The sequence below is a fragment of the Rhinolophus hipposideros genome (genome assembly GCF_964194185.1).
Source record: "Rhinolophus hipposideros genome assembly, chromosome: 3".
In the NCBI taxonomy this organism is placed as follows: domain Eukaryota; kingdom Metazoa; phylum Chordata; class Mammalia; order Chiroptera; family Rhinolophidae; genus Rhinolophus; species Rhinolophus hipposideros.
In genome coordinates, this window is record NC_138049.1 from 26,993,872 (window position 1) to 27,011,436 (window position 17,565).

A 17,565-nucleotide genomic window follows, 5' to 3' on the forward strand; every position below is an offset into this window, starting at 1 on the left:
AATAAACAATAAAATATCTGTCTAGTGACAAATGTCCCCAAGGAGAAAGGGACACAAATAGACCACATCATGAGAAATGTTTTGCATTCTTCTTTGGTGAGGATAACTTGATCATATGCTTAAAAATCCAGCCACAATGGGAGTGATGTACGGAATTAGGAATTAGGAAAGCCCATTGGGGATTCTGGGTTTGTTTTTACACATGCCAAAGAAGCCACTCCCCTCCCTTTAAATTAGAATCCTTTGGTTTAACCAAATTGGATTTCTTTTCCTTTAATACATGTGTATATCAAAAACAAAGCTACAAAAGAAAAACCAAACCTAAACTATCAGTTCGTTATATTTTTTCTTTGAAAGGAAGAAAGAATTGTATACAAACAAAAAGATTCAATAGCAGATGGATTCATGGTATTTTTCATGAAAGATGCAAGCAGCAATGACTTGTCCTCCCTTTTGCAGATGAGACTAAAGGCTGCATAATTGGAATTTATTTCTATTATCACTATGCAATTTATAAATATACAACTTCCTTATAGAGGCAATATTTATCAACTGTCTTCGTCTAATTGACAGCAGGTCAAAAAATATTTCCAGTGTTAACTGCTTTGATACTATTTATTGAATGTTAAGCATGTACTAGTCATTATACTTACAAGAAAGAGAACAAACCTATACAAAGACCTGCATCTGGTTTGGTAAATTCGATCTAATAATAGTATTTAATTCATATTTAAGGCATTCAACTTTATTCCAGGGGTATGGTTTTAGCAAGATCACCAAATAAACCGCACTTATTTATTTCTATTACCTGAAACATTTAAGTAGAATTGCAAAATGTATTCCCTTGGTTCAAGAGAAGCTCTAGCAGCCGATGAAAAATCCATGCTGCCCCCCTATATCTCTGTGTTACTTGCTTTATACCAGGGCCGGCCCACCCATGCTGGCCAACCCCCCACTCCCCTCACTCCCCCCTCATCTTTCTTTATTTTCCCTCTCCTTAGTTCTATAGAATAAAATGGTACAAACATATTTATGACATAGCCTCTTCTGATATAAACGCATAAAGAAATCCTTTCTTGTGGCAATGTGACAATATGTAGCCTAAGGGGACAAATCAATTTGTTAGTAATTGCTCATTTGAATATTAGTGATAATTCATTCACCATAAAAAGTGAATATTATAGTTCTTCCAGATTGCACATGTATGCATTTATTTCCATTCCCTTGTTTAAATCATACAAAGGATTTAGAATCTGCAAAGATTGTTTAAAGAAAATATATATTTTTATGCTCCCTTTTGACCTGACTGTCCTTATTATAGTGATGTCTTGACTCCTTAGTCAGAATGTTTTCAGTGTTGTAGCAAGAATTTGTCTTTGTGTAAACCTACTCGATGGAGACCTGGCAAACATACTAATACTCACTTCCACACACAAACACACACGCATACACAATCAGTGGTAATGAGGAAAGCAGGTCAGCAGAACATTCTACAAAGGCCATTATTATCCATGAATCAGATTGCTTTCTGAATGACTTTGAGAAATGATGGAGGAACTCTAAATGGTAATGAATTGTATGGCCTTTTTGTAAGATGCATTTTTTTATATGTACATATTTTTAGTGATTCTTTTCTTCTTTTTCTTCTTCCTTTTTTTTTTTTTTCAACATTCAACCTTTCAGATCAGGTTCACTACAATTCCTTAACTGAGACCAGAGATCACATTTCCAACTTGACTTATCCAAACGATGATCATTAGCTACCTCTCTATGTACAGCACGAAGAGTCAATGGAGTGGAGGGTTGCTCCCATTGGTGTCTCCTTCACGTGTACGTGAAGGAACAAGCTATTGTGATTGGTATTGATTGAGAAAACATTAGAGGGAAATTAGTAGCCCATACCAGAGTCCTGTTTTCTCTAGTCTATTGGCATGATCTTTGGCTTTATCTGTATGTCCATGAAAAGCTGAGTCACTGTCTCAGATATTTCAAATCAGTTGAGGTTTACAGAGAAGGGAGAGTGAGCAGGGTAGATATGCCCAGAGGTGGGAGCAGCCCCAGCATAGAGACAAAGAACCACCCAGGAGAGTCACATTTTAGAACTGTACACAATACCATGCCTTAAGGTTAATTGATCCCTGAACATAATTGGTTTAAATTTGAAACTCATAAAGTTTACCTGGGCTTAATTTACCTATTTTATAAATGATGCTTATTTAAATTGAACACAATTTCATCTCCTCTGGCTTATTGTATTTTTAAGGGTAATCTACCCTGAATATAGTGTCAACTCAAAATTATTGCAGTGGCAATAATAAGCATTGAAAATAATGGGTTCTCCCCTGAAGTTAATAGTAGAATTAGCATAACTTTGCTATAGATGGATTTGTATCTTGCCTTTATCATTTACTAGTGATGTGATCTTGAGTAAGCTAACGTAGACATAATACTACCTATCTAATTGATTTGTTGTGAGAATTAAAGCATATTAATTACACATATGTACGTATATCTACATCTATTTATATATTTAGTTTATGTGTATATGTGGCAGTTTTAAAATATGGCTGTAAATTCTTCAGTTCTACTCTTATTGACAAATGGGGTTTATGGCCCCTCTGAATCTGGGTGGGACTTATGACTTCTTCAACCAACATACGACAGTGGAAGTGATGCTATGTGACTTCTGAGGCTAGGTCATAAAAAGACAAGTTGCTTCTGCTTTATTCACTGAAAAGGTCTCACATGGAGCGCTAAGCCAGCATGTAAGAAGTTTGACTGTCAGGAGACTGCCATGATATGAGGAAGCCCAAGCTACATGAAGAGACCAGGAGTAGGTGCTCTGCTTGGCAATCTTCACAGAGCCGAGCCTTTGTGTCATTCCAGCTCAGGCATCGGATATATGAGTGGAAAAGCCTTCAGGTCATTCCAGTCCCAGAATGGTTGAGTCATCTCAGCTGTTTGAGGTTTTTCAGCCGAGGTCCCAGACTTCATGCAGCAGACATAGATTCTGTGAGCATAGTAAACTTGTGTTTGTTTTATGTGAATAAGTTTCAAGTAGTTTGTGATGCAGCAATAGATATACGTTGCACCCCTACCCTTACCTCTGGGAACATGTTTAATGCTCAGTAAATGAGAACACAAGGAGATCTTTAATGCCCAAAGAAATGTTCAATTAGTAAAGGTTAACATTTTATATGGGAAATGTTCAAACAGACATCAATGATTGATGAGGAAGTTGAAGAATGCTGCTCTCTTTTAGAGAACATTATCTTTGAGTTTTGTATATTTTTATTATCCTAGCTGCTGAAACAAAATATTATAGACTGGGTGGCTTAAACAACAGAAATTTGTCACCACACAGTTCTAGAAGCACAAGATCAATTTGCCAGCATAGTCAGTTTCCGGTAAGATCTCTCCTCTTGGCTTTTAGATGGCTGCTGTCTTACTGTGTGCTCACATGGCAGGAACACAAAAAGAGAGAGAGAGAGAGAGAGAGAGAGAGAGAGAGAGAGAGAGAGAGAGAGAGAGAGAGAGAGAGAGAGAGAGAGAACAAACGCTCTGGTGTCTCTTCTTATAGGGGCACTAATCCCATCATAAGGGCCCCACCCTCATGAACTTATCTAAACCTAATTTTCTCCCAAACGCCCCATCTCTAAACACTATCACACTATGGGTTAGGTCTTCAACATATTTATTTGGGGAACACATAATTCAGTCCATAGCAATTATTTTGTGATGTGAAAATATTTTTGGTACTGGTACACTTGCAATTTCCATGTCAATTTATAAAAAGGAATGTTATTATATTGTTTATTTAGTAGGTAATAGGTAGGGAAAGTTTTCAGAATTCATGTCAATCCATGTGACGACAGGTTGATATAGTTTCTATACAAAAAGTTCCTACAAATTTATAAGAAAAAGACTAATAATGTAATAGAAAAGATGGTTAGAATATAAAGAGCAAATCAGTAAAGGCATAATGCAAAATAACAAAAACATATGCAAATAAACTTATGTAAACACGCTAAAATTTCTGGTAGCTGGGAAAATAAAATTTTAAATGACAAGACAACCATTTTTCATTTATCAGACCAGAAAATATTAAAAAAAAAAGAAGTTATGTGTTCAAAGCAAGCAAGACTCTGGGGAAATAAATACTCTCATATAGTTGGGGGAGTCTGAATGTTTTAAAAAATAATTTAGCAGCATTTTTACAGAATTAAAATGTGCCTATTCACTGACTGGTAATTTTATTTCTGAGAATAAACTCTTTGAAAATATATACAACAGTATACAAGACTCTATTTATAGGGATACTTATTACAAGACTGGTTGTAATAGTTCAGACTTTGAAGATGTAATTAAATGTCTTATACAACCATACTAAAGAATATTATGCAGCTATTAAAAAGTATGAATTAAAAAACTTGTATAGTAGATTGTCAAATTAAAAAAATTTTAATTCTAGGTTTTATAAAGTAAAAACAACTTATTTTTATATGAGCGTAGAGAAAGGAATGGATAATTAAAAGTTGAAATTAGTTCAGGAGATGGATGGGGAGACAATTAGCTTTTTCTTTACAAACTTCTACAATGTTGTACTTATTACAGCAAGCACTTATTACAGTAAAGTTGAAAAACATTTAAAATTCTATGGCTTACCAAGTGTGCTCAGATCATCTCATTTTTACGAGATACTTTACTTCCTTCCTTTGAAAGCTTCCATCCATTGATCTGTGACTATATACTTCATAGAGTTCAGGTCCTGTGTATGGTGCTAGTACATTTACAAAAAATAGTGTTTGTCCACAGCCAGTACCTAGAATTGTAGAATGTGACATAGAGGTGCAAAGGACCTTAGAGATCTTCTAATCCAGCTTCGTTCTGTAGATGATGAAATTGAGGCCCAGGGAGAGACTGACTTGCCCAAAATTATATCATAGGTAATGACATTCCATTCCAAATCTAGGGAATCACAGGTATAGATGAAATCTATAAAAAAATAAATAGAATAGTAAAATGTATCCATTAAGCAATAAGACAGCAAGTATGTTGACAATCTAATTATTCCTCAGACTCTGGATGCAAAACTTGGTATCTGTCACATGTCTTTAGGCTTTGACTCATTTTCTTTAGACTCAACCCTTGGCTTATCAATGCTTATTTTTATAACGCCAATGTAACAAAATTTGTATGAGGAGTTGTAGCTACTCATTTCTGTGATTATTAGTTTCCCCCCACTACTGATTACAAAATCAGTTAAACAGCGTATATGTAATTTTCTTCATCAAAAGAGATAAACTCATCTGAGCAGGAATTGGGTAGTAATGAACAATTTGATTGAATTTGTGTCATAAGATTTTCATGAAAGTTTCCATCAGTTCCTAAAGTATGAGATCTGTAAGGAGTTGAAGGAAAAGTTTAGAAGCTTCCAGATGGATTAGGAAATAATTTTTTTTAGCTAAAAATATAATAACATTCTGAAGAGAAGCTGGCTACTTCAGAAAGTTATGTGCAACTAAAAACCAATTGAACTGTGAAAATTTAGACATTGTAAATGGTTAAACACATTTTAGTGAATGTGTTTCTCACTTGATTTGGCTTTTCCTTGCACACTATCTTGCTGTTGAAGTTCTCACTTGACATTTGGATGGGAGCTGTTGAACAGGACGGGGGAAGACCAATATATTCTAAAATTCTCCTGTTTATTTTTTTGTAATTTAAGATACTTGTTCCTTGTCTAGCCTATCATTTTATATTTCTATTTTTAATTTTTAATGTAGGGTTTTACTAGACTTCCGCTTAGAATTCCTTCTCGCCATTGGCTGAACAGAATAATACCAATATTTTAGCTTTTCTGGAGGGGCTTAAAATGTACTTAAAGTGGAATGCTCTCATTTTTTACCCAGTATGTGCTATTTTTATAATGAAATGGACCATTGAAAGGCTTTAAAATGTAATATACATTTATGCTTTATTGCAAGATATTCTAGATCGTGCACAAACATGAAATCTTAAAGAAAAAGAAAGGATCTAAAACAAAACTTTTCCTCAATTTGTAAGGGTCTATGTGCTAAGATGTATTTATTTAGTCTACTAGGTATATATCACCACTGTTTGGATGGGGAAGGAGAGACAAGCGAAATGAAAGACATGAATTTCACCTATTCATCTCGAGGATTCAATATGCACGTTTAAATCAATACCAGAATAATGAAACAGCAGGTTACTGCTCTAGAGGCAGTGTGGCCGAATGGCTAAGAGTAGTTATGCCGAAGTTTGACCTTCTCCACCACTTAGCTATGTGACTTGGGACACATTATTTAAGCCTTCCAAGGTTGTTTCCCATCTTTAAAGCGGTGATAATAGCTGTACCTGTGTCTTTGAGTTCACAGAGTTATGAAAATATATAGTATATGTAAGTTGCTTGACAGGGTGCATGGCACACGGCAGGAAATCAGCAAGAGTTGGCTATGCTTAGTATTGGTACTTGAAAACATTCATGGAGAAGGTTCTCATTGAAACCAGTGGCTATGAAAGAGCACGCAGTGTGTGGAAGGCAGGAAGGCTTTGGGATGTCTGCCGGGTTCTAGATAATATTTTCATAGGGCAGTGGACCTAGATTTCAGAGGGGTCTGATGGTATTGACCCAAAATAGCCACCAGCCAGTAAGAATTTTCTTGAAGTCTTATGTTTCATCTTTTGAAAAATTCATGCACATTTTGTGTTATATTTCATAGTATATGCTGGTAGGTGTTCATGTAAGAGTCATGTGCCTCCTTCTCCCTGGGTATCAAGCCCTCAAGTACAATTTCTGCTCCTGGGAGCTGAGACCTACTTATTCTGTGGCTTCTGACACTCTGTCCTCTATGCCAGATAGAGAAAAGAAAAGGGAAGATGAGAAAGGAGTCACATGCAGCCTGGAGCCAAGAGTTTAAGTTGAGTCTGAGGAGAACTTAAAAAAGCATGTTGAGTAAAGTATTCTAATAGCATCTACAACAGTAGGTACCATATGGTGAGTGTTTTTTAATGACTAGACACTGGGTTAGGCACTTTATAAACAACTCCTTAACAAGTCACAATATCTCTGAGCACAAGCTATTATTACCCGCATTTTCAGAGGAGAAATTGCATTGAAAAGACGGGAGTCCAGGGGCAATGCCACCATTTAGTAGGATGTTAATTTGTCCAATTCTGACACCATAGTTTGATCTAAGAGGGTAGCAATACAAAGTTTAAAAAGCACGTTTTATTATTTCACTCAACAAACATGTTGAATGTCTGCTATGTACCTGAAAATGGTGAATAGGATACTGTCCTTGCTTTAAAGGTAGACAGGAAGGTGGGCTGGCAGTTTCAGGGCTGTGTGATGAGTGTTAAGGTGTTCACAAGCACAGAGTGTCTGGGAGCCCATAGGCAGCAAAACCAGCCCAACGTGGGGGATCCAGCGTGCCTTTCATAGACATGGGGAGATGTTTGGAAGAATAGAATTTTTAACTGAGTGGATGCAGGGCATGGATACACACTGTAGTAGGTAAAAGCGAAGACTCTGGTGTCAGACTGCTTGGGTTCAATTCCTTACTCTGCTGCCTACTAGCAATGTGATCTCGGGCAAGTTACTTAACATTCAACCCTTAGTTTCCTCATCTGAAAACTGAGATAAACATTGTACCTCCCTCATAGTGTTGTTGTGTAGAGTGCTATGAGTTAATATATGAATTTTGAAACAGTGCCTGACCCATAATAAATTCTATGCAATTATTTGCTTGTTGTTATGGAAAGTGGAAGGAGAGGAAACTTACGAGTATAGATATGCAAGGAGCCGATGTCACAAGCCTATTGATAAATTAATTGATATTTTGAGGTTTCTCTCACTATTACAGATTTCCCATTCTCCTCACCAATGAATGTTTAGGCCAGGTCAAAGACTGAAAACTGGTTAAGGACCAAGGGGGCAAAGGAAGTGAGTGAGACAGTCTGGCACTGCCAGGAGCTGAGTCGAATAGGGCCCTCTGAAAAGGGCAGCTGCTACTCAGTTCCAACCAATTATCGCCACATGGAAATGTCAGTCCAGTGATGCCAGCACTTCTGACATTTTAGAGAAGCTGCAAAACCAAAACTCTCTATGAGACAAACACAATACAATACAATAAAATAAAATAAAATAAAAAGTCTGTAGGCTTGATCTAGCTTTTTGAGTCCTTTCTAAGTTCTTGTTGCCTCAAGGGATGTATAATGACTTTTTCTTTCAAATTCTCCACAGCAAAGAGAGAGGAAGAAAGTGGCTGCTGGGCTCTAAGGAGCCAATTTCAAATAGGTTGTGTTTTTCTCAAATCTGGGCCCCTGGACTGTGCAAGCTGGGCAGCTTTGCCATAAACTGTAGCCTGGGGTGGGGTGGTCCCTAGACCTGGAACCCTCCTTCTTTGTGTGTGTATATGTGTGTGTGTGTGTGTGTGTGTGTGTGTGTAGCTGGTTACTGAATGCGCCACAGATGGTGACATGTATTACACCTAAATTCCAGGGAAGAATTCATATCAGTTACACATGTCAATGACTAGTTTTAGTAGCATTCAGGCTTCTAGTATTTCATCCTTGAACATGTTCTACAATATAGAAGAAAAATTTAGTAAAAAGGGGATGACATGTATTGATAACTTCTGCCCAAACTAACATTGGAGTCTGTAATTTCAACCAACATTTGTTCTATAACTATTTATTGAGCATTAGCTACACGCCACTCTCTTCACACTCTTTCATCTGGTCCACAGTGTGACAAGCAGAGTGAATATGTTGGGGTACAATGTGTGGCACTGAAAGCAAAGGGGCTTGTGTGGATTTGGGGGCATGCCACTCTGTCCTAATGAATTGTGGCTTTATCAAATGATCCAGTCAGCTAACCCTCATTCAGGAAACTGAATATCAATACTAACTATAATTTTATTACTGTGTTTCAAGCAGAGAATAAAATGAACCACCTAGACCTTATTATATTTTCCTTAGGTATAAAAAGAAATCAACAACCAAACCAGAATTTTATACTATGTCATTCAGCTCTTCGTTATTTTGTTGAGTCCTCTAACTCCAGGCATTTGAATTTCTTGGAGAAAATTATCAGGTTAAGTAACAACATTTACTAACCAGGAATAATGACAACACTTTCCTATCCAAATTTACATACTTAATATGTGTTTTGAGGATACATTGTGTTTCACTTTTCCCTACCATAACAAATTTAGCCTTCTGTCTCTCCACAGGCTTGTCCCAGTTCAAGAATTTAATTTACATTCTAAGTAAACAGAGTGCTGACATTAGACCATGTGCGACTCATTGACTGAACCTTCTAGACTCAGCAAGCCACAACCAATTTGAGGATGCATAATTCATTTCTACTAGAAATGAGCTGTACCATTCAAGACAGCCATATAAAGGAGCAAAGGAAGACAAATACCTCGACTCCCCATAACGGACACTACTACAGTGCTAACATACATCATAGCACAGATTTTCTTGTCTTCCATTGGTTTTTTTCTTACACAGTCTCTTCAAGTCTTTCACATCTTGGGACTCAAACTGCATAATCCTCTGCTTCGTTATCTGACTGAGTGGAAATCCTTTTCCTTGGTAATGGAGAGCTTAAGAGCACTACAAAAAAAAAATAATAATAAAATAAAAAAATTAAAAATACACAGATGCTTTTGATACTACACAATATGCTGTTTCCCTGGGGTGAGTATTAAGACTTTTAATGAGAAATGACACTAACTAGAAAACTTAATCTTTTTTCAATTTCTATGTTGCGCTTTCCTATTGAACCTATTCTTATGTCACACACAAATGTTTTCTGCATGAACATAGATCATGTAGACTATTTATTGTAAGGATTATGCTAGTTCATACATGTGAAGGACCTAGAACAGTATCGGGAATATAGTTAATTGTCAAGTATTTATCATCATCATCCTCATCAATGTAAACTTCCCTCTAGAGTTTTGTCACTTTGTTTCTTTAGGCAGTGTGATTAGTACCTTACATTTTGTGTCAGTATCTCTAGTGATAATTCTCAGGATGGGAGGGTTCCATATCTCAACACTTTGGAATACCACTTCATGCCAACTAGTTTCTGTCCTCCTTTAATCACAGGTATCTCATAGATGCTTCCAGACTGGGACTTAATGCATCAGCAGATATCTACTGAATACTTATCATGTGTAAGACACAGTAACTTGTAAAATATCTTTAGGAATTTTTCTTGCTCTGAAGGAGCTGATAACAAAAGTAGAAAGACAAAACACTGAATGGAAAATTTGTTAAAAGACAACAAAACAAAAACTATAGTAAGGCGAGTGTGATCAAGAGACAAATGAGTGGTGTAGACAGGGTGATTTTTGAGGAGAAAATAACCCATCCTATTAGAGTCTCAGAGTAAAGATGTGGAGGGTTTCATTCAGCATGCAAAAGGGTTATATTGTGAAATATTAATTTGTATATTTTCTAGGCATGCTCTTCCCTGTGGCCATTTCCCCCTCCTTGAGCTACAGTGAAGCAAAAACAAAGACTAATGGAAAACTCCATCCTAAGTGGGATCCTTTTAGGTACATGGACCAGAGTTGTATCTCACTCTTTAAATAAAATTGGATCTGGAGAAGAGAGAGGAGAGGACTGATGGACCATGGAAACTGGAGAGGGAGGAGAAGGAATAGGGCAGGAAGCAAAAGAAGGACCATCAACCTCTATGTCCAGGGAGCTGAGCAGAAGCAGATCTGGCACAAGATATTGTCTAATAAGCATGCCACAGAGCCTTTGAATGATGGCCTACTCTTTTCCCTCCTACTTATTGCCTGTGAATTACCCACCATTTTTTGGTGCTAAACTCCTTTAAGTCCTTTTCTACCTCACCTCCAGTAGAGGTGAAGAGGGCATGTACATCTTATGAGGAGAAGGGGTGTCATGCAAGACCCACAGATCAAAGTAGGATCAAACAGGACCAACCAGGATTTCCCCTTTGAGTGAGGACATTGGTGGACATAGTGACCCTGATACATTCAAAAAAGAACAGGTATAAGAACTAACCTCTAATGCATTTAGAATAGGTAAATTTGAATAGTTCTTAAGTGCATAAATAGTGCCACTGACAATTGGACTGTTAACCTATATACAGAGTCTTGTCCATGAGGCAGATATTACATTCAACCACATATAATGACTTGAGACCCTCCTCCCCCCTATAGAGTTATTTTTAGTTACACTTTAATCCCTTCTTTTACCTAAATCATAAAATACTATTCTTTTGTGATTGCCTCAAAGGAATAGTACCACATGGCTGTCCTGGATAAGTGAAGAAATTACCAGGTAGTGATATTATCAACACAGGATTTCAGAATTGAAATGGTAGTGTTGGCTTGTAAGGCAGGTAGTTTAAAAACTGCCACAAACAGAGATAGAGAAGCTGAGAAATCAGCTTGTTCTTTATTTACTTCTGGACCTGTACTATCTGTGTCAGATTCCAGACAACTAAGAAAGTTCATGGGTCTGATAATCATACATACCTCCACCCATCTACCCTTCATCGACCTACCTACCCATCCATTTATTTATCCATCCATCCATCCATCCATCCATCCATTTATCCATTCATCCATCCATCCATCCCACACACATTTACTGAATGACTACTTTGTACTGAGAATTCATCTAAGTGAAGAGATTTTAGCAGTGGTGGAAAAAAGAAAAACAAATCCCTGGTCTCATGGTGCTTATATTTTAGTGGGGGAATTTAGACACGAAATAAAATAAATAGGTATAAAATAAATAAGATCACAGTGAATAAGAAAACGGGAAAGGTGCATGGGAAGCTCCAGAATTGGTGGGTGGAAGGCTTAAATTTACAAATAATGGTTAGGGAATGCCTCTCAGGGAAGGTGACTTTGAGTGAAGGTCTGAAGGAGCCCTTGAAGGGAGCCATGTGGATAACCAGGGGAAGTGTTGCAGCAGGGGAATCAGCAAGGACAAAGGCCCTGAGATAGTTTATGGTAACCTGTGTAAGCAGCAAACTGAAGTTTCCAAAATTTCAAGAACTCTAATGAATTTATAACAGCAAACGACAGATGATGTGCTTTTGGTCAAAGTATATTTACATCTGCTCTATGTTTAAAATTATTTACTGCCAGAAGATACTTAAGCTAAATATTGACCTAATTTTTTTACATACTCTTATGTTCTCTGGAAATAGTATTCTAACTCATTCCAGCAGGATTGGCAGTGTCTCTAATATTGGCATTGAGGCAGCTGGTGGTGATGGCAGTTAGTGACTAATTCCTGATTGTCTATGGACAAATTAAAACAGAAATTGTCACAACCTGACCTCATTCTAATGTAAATCCTTAACTACCAGAGTAACAAGGAAACTCTTTTCAGTGTCATGCCTTTCTCAATGCCCCTTATTAAATTTACATAGTTTTGCAATCTTTCATAGAGGTCAGCACTCAGCATGCTTTGGCTTTTAAATGGCATCCTTGATGAATGTGATATTAATCCAGGCAGAATAGTTACCACACTAGAGCAAGTGGTAGGAGCCAAACTTGTTAAGATGACACTTTTGATGGCAGAATTTATTCATCTCTTATGCACTTTACTCCCACCACAGGTCTCATGAGATGTCTTGCAAGGGCTATCTTCAAACCCTATTCTCAGTCTCAGTCCTGTTACTGCAATGCAATAGCTGGGCCTTCAGACTAAGGATGTTTGAAATCTTCAGATATCTAGAGGCTTCATATCATAGTGCATAGCAAGAAACAATCTGTCTTTATTTGAAGTAACATTCCTGGTGCTAGCAGGGAATTCAGTTTGAGTGCATTTATTTGTGGAGCTAAAATTGCAAACACATTTGTCCTTTCATAATTGTAATCTATACTTTAGAACAAAGTCGGATAGAAACCAGGGCAGAACTCAGCCATCCTTACTGTGAGCCAATTTGGGGATCTACCAGGCCTCCTAGCTTGTAGTTGAATCATCAGTGAGTGAGTGATCTTATAATTTATTTCTCATGGTGCCTGGAATGTTTATGAAGAACCTGTGTTATGTAAATTATACATCTGGCTCCTCATGAGATCTTTGCCCACCTGCCTCTAATTTTTCAGAAGTGAAGCATTTCTCTGTGTGTGTGTATACATGTGCATGTGTGTAAGGGGATGGCAGAGTTCTGAATCAGAAAACCAGAATGGGCTTCTTTCCCACTCCCACTACACAATTGCTGGAGGTGCATTTCTCCATCCTTCACTTAATCTTTCTGTCCCAATTTTCTCAAAAAGGAGGATATCTTTTTTCTTAAAAGGGTTTTTGTTGGGGACAACATGGTATATGTGAAAACATAGAAATTGTAAGTATTATCACAGTTTGAATATATTTATTATCATGAGTTCATACAGACCCCGCTCTCCCCCAACCCCTGCTCTTAGGTGTTAACCCAACACTGCTTCTCACCAGCTTTGGGAAAGTCATTTCAAAAATTATTGCAGGGTGAAGTAACTTCACCTGGGTGAGGAGGGTAGGTATTATGCAAATGTGCAGCACATCACCTGACAACAGCTCACTAAATAGCAGTATTGTGGTTTGCAGGGTATGTGGGGGGTGTGCCAAAGGTTCCAACAAGCCAGAGCCCCAAACAAGCCAGAGTCCCAAACAAGCCAGAGCCCCAGAAATCCAACCTTGGGAGACCTTAAGCTGTGCTGAAAGTCTGGGACAAGGGCATCAGTGTGGCAGTTTCCGGTCCCCAGGGACTGTGTGTCCGGTTGCAGGCTCCTGGAGCTGGCAGCTCCGCCCTTTCCTGGCTCAGGCGTGGACACTCTGGTCTCCGTGCTCTTAGGGCAGGCGCCAGGGCGGAACCGGAGCAAGGGTTCTTGAATAACTCCTCCCTGGAAAATGAATTGCAATGTCTAACTGCAGATTTCATTCATCATAACTAAGGACTACTCCTATTCAATTAGATTAAAATAGAAAATGGGTTTAGGAATTAATCAGCGTAGAGTCATATTTGCCATTCATTCGCCTATGTGAGAAACCTAAGGAATAGGCAGTGATTATCTGCCGTTTAGTGCCTGGAATGCTTTCCCTTCCTCAGGTGTTTCACGGGTGTCTGTGATCAGGGCACTCAAAATGAGAAGCATGTGTACAATATAAGAACTTCTTTTCTTTTTCAAAGCCAAGTTGTTTCATTGTCCAATCTGTGCAAATTTATTGAATAGTACTTAAATGAATTGCACATGGCAAAACTTTTTATTATAATTTGGTAGTAAATCAATGATCAGCATTTTATTTAACCTACTATTGGTCAGACAAGGTTAGATTACACAAAAAATTATATGTTAAGTATGTGACAAAAAAAGGGTTCTATGGAAAGTAACCTCACAGGGTGATCTGACCATAAACTCCTAACTGGGCAGGTCATGATGGCTGGTCACTTCTCAGTCATATAGTGACTTCTTTAGTAAAAGGTTTATCTTTGCCTAAAGCAAGGCCTTCCCTTTTGTCACGGGGGGTGTCATGCGGGGTCTTAGCTCCCACTCCCCACACAAGAACACAGGACATGGTGAGGCCAAAAAGGAACACCCACGGAGCCATAGGTAGGGGAGTCACACCACTATAGTCTCACCGGAGGCTGGATTCACACGACGTGCGACCTGCTGTCCACTTTTCTGCCAACTGACTGACTCTCTGACTTCCTTCGACTCCCCAACGTAGCCGTGGCAGTTATGTTAGTGGCCAATGGCTCAATGGTTACAGCTGACGGCCAACTAGCCACAGCTGATGGCCATCTACTACCTGAGCCAGCACTCTTTCACGTGAGGCTGAGAGCCTGGAAACTGCTCTCTGGGGCTCTGTCTCCACACCTTTTTTTCTGTGCACCTAGGTTAACACACTTTTGAAACAAAGGTAATCACCCTCAAAATCTTGTTAACTATCTTGTTAATCCAATCCTTACCTTGCTTTCTCCCACCTGCATTAATCTTCCCTACTTCTGTCCTTGATCTCAGATTCATAAAATAAACTGCAAAACCATTATTCTCTAGAGCATTTGAGATCTTGCTTCCGGGCAATTGTCGTCAGTTATGGCTCAAGTAAACTCTTATGGAAATTCTCTACAAGTTTGAACATTTCTTACGTCAACAAGTACATTTCAGCAAACATTTATTGAATGCCTGCTCAGTAACAGGCACAATGCGTGGCATTGAGGAGACAAAGCTTGTGAGGTGGTTCAGCGTGGAGTAGGTGGGGCACAGCAAACCAATACTTTCAATAGATAAATGTGCTGGAAGAAAACTCAGGGGACCATGGAAACCAAAAGCGGAACTTCCAATCTGGAAGTTCAGAGAAGGGTGCCCTGGGGCCTGAGTCCAGTCTCAGAGGATGAATGGGAGTGGCAAGCAAAATTGACGGAAGGGTGGGGAAGAGAGGGAGGAGTCTGTGGTTGGGTGAATAGCAGGGGCCAGAGCACAGAGATGTGAAACAATATTATGCCTGCGAATAAATGTACAAGGAAAGCATGAGGCAGAATATGGAGGAAGAGGAGCCTCGAGAGAAAGGTAGGCAAACTTGGGCCTCAAGAGGCCTCTGAACATGCTAAAGTATTTAAACTCTACTTTAAGACAGGTGGTGGTTGGAAAATTTGGGAATGGCTTTCTTCACTTGGCCCCATGCCTAAAGGATCTAGGAATTTTTGAGATAAAGCCCATCAGGCCACCAAGTGCAAAGGAATGTTCTAAAGATCCACACCTAGGAAGTCTGCATTGATCTTAATAGTTGATAAATATTGTGCCTTCTGCTTCCAAACATTGCTAAAGCACAATGTTTGCTACTACACTTTTCCAAATTTCAACTCCACATTTTTATAAGTATAGGGCTGTATTATTTGAATGCAGTGCTTTTTAATTTTTACAGATTTTATGTTAAAAGTGATGACAGTCCACACTAGGCAAAAAGATAAAGCTGCTCTCAGGGCTGAGGGGAAAAGCCGTATCTTGGGTAGAAACCATTTGAGGCAGAGTCGAGACTCTGGTTGGAAGGCTTTGTTTTAACTTCTAAAGTCCTCTGATTCACCAACACAGATGTTTAATAAACACATATGCATTTTATTTAACAAATATTTCTTAAGTACCTACTATGTTCACGTATTGGGCTGGGTATCAGGAATGCAATAGGGAGCAAGACAAATTGGGTGTTTTCCTCAAGAAGCGCAAAGGCCAGTGATGCTGGTGGTTGGGGACTGAGGTGGACTTGGAGAATAAATAGAAATTACTATGCAGCATGCCAAACATGATGATGGGAACACTGTATTTGGTAGCATGTAACAAGAGCACAATCCTAGACTGGGCATCAGAAAAGGCTTCCGTACAGGAAGTGACATTTCATCTGACAGTTGGAGGATGTGTAGGCATGAGATAAATAAACAGAAGAAAGAAGAGTGTTCCAGGCAAGACAGCATAAGGAAGAGTTCCAAAGACAAGTGGAAAGTGGCACTTGTCAGAATTCAAAGGAAATCCCTGTGGCCAGAGAGGAGCATGGGGGAGGGGAGCACTTGGAGATGAGGGGAATAAGGCGGGAAGGAGACTGGGGCTGGGTCCACATGGGCTTTAGCAGGCACATGAAGCATCCCTTTGTCTGCGGCTATGACCCAGTGGAGCTTCAAATTCCTTTCCTTCTTTCATATTTGAGGACAGCAACTCATCAAGAAATTACATGGCTTTTTAAAAATCAAATGACCATAAATTGACAAGGCCACTATATGTTCTTTGGGTATCCTCAGAATCAGACCTTGGCATAAAGATTTCATTATTTGGGGGATAAGCTGAGGAAATATCAGCAAGGAAGTGGGCAAAGGAGCAAAAAGGGGAAGCAGCTACTAAAAGGTACATTAGTGAGCCAGGTAACAACTGGGCGTTAATTCCTGGGGAAACTCAACACAAGCCTCAGAGTTACTACTGTATGAGGGGGATGGGTGCGATAGACCCCAGTTCTTGTCAGTTTGGGATTGAAGGCCACAGTAGAGGTGGGAGGGAGATGTTCATTCTCTGGCACATCCGGTAGACTACACAGGTGGGCAGGAGGGCTTCGGGGTTCATTGAAACCCTCGGGCAAAGAAATGCAGTATACAGACACGGACATTTGGAAGGCTAGTCAGTGTGCACTGAAGTTGCGAGGACTAGGATGTGGGTTGGGTACCACAATATCTGCTGCACAGTTTGTCATGCAGGATGAGTGGGGTCTCAGCTCCCACTCCCTGCATAAGAACGCAGAATATGGTGAGGCCAAAAAGGAACACCCATGGAATCATAGATAGGGGTGTCATACCACTATAGTCTCGCTGGCAGCTGGGTTGGAGACACAGGAAGCAGGAGCCACACAATCCGCAATCCACACTCTGCTGTCTGCTCTCTCTGCCAACCAACTTTACTTGTCAGCTGCAATCCGCCGTCCTAACTGCAATCCGCTCTTCCTAGCTCAGCCACCATCTTCCTACTAGCCCCCATTTTCTGCTAGCATAGTCACGGCAGTTACATTAGTGGCCAA

General features: G+C 39.1%; 1 long non-coding RNA gene across 1 annotated transcript in view; it reads left to right on the top strand.

The window, feature by feature from the left end:
* The first annotated feature begins 15,455 nt into the window (after positions 1-15,455).
* Positions 15,456-17,565, top strand: part of LOC308495922 — a 66,013-nt gene continuing 63,903 nt past the window's right edge. Inside the window, exon 1 of the long non-coding RNA XR_013993078.1 lies at positions 15,456-15,581. This is a non-coding gene — a long non-coding RNA (uncharacterized lncRNA). The remainder of the gene's footprint in view (positions 15,582-17,565) is intronic.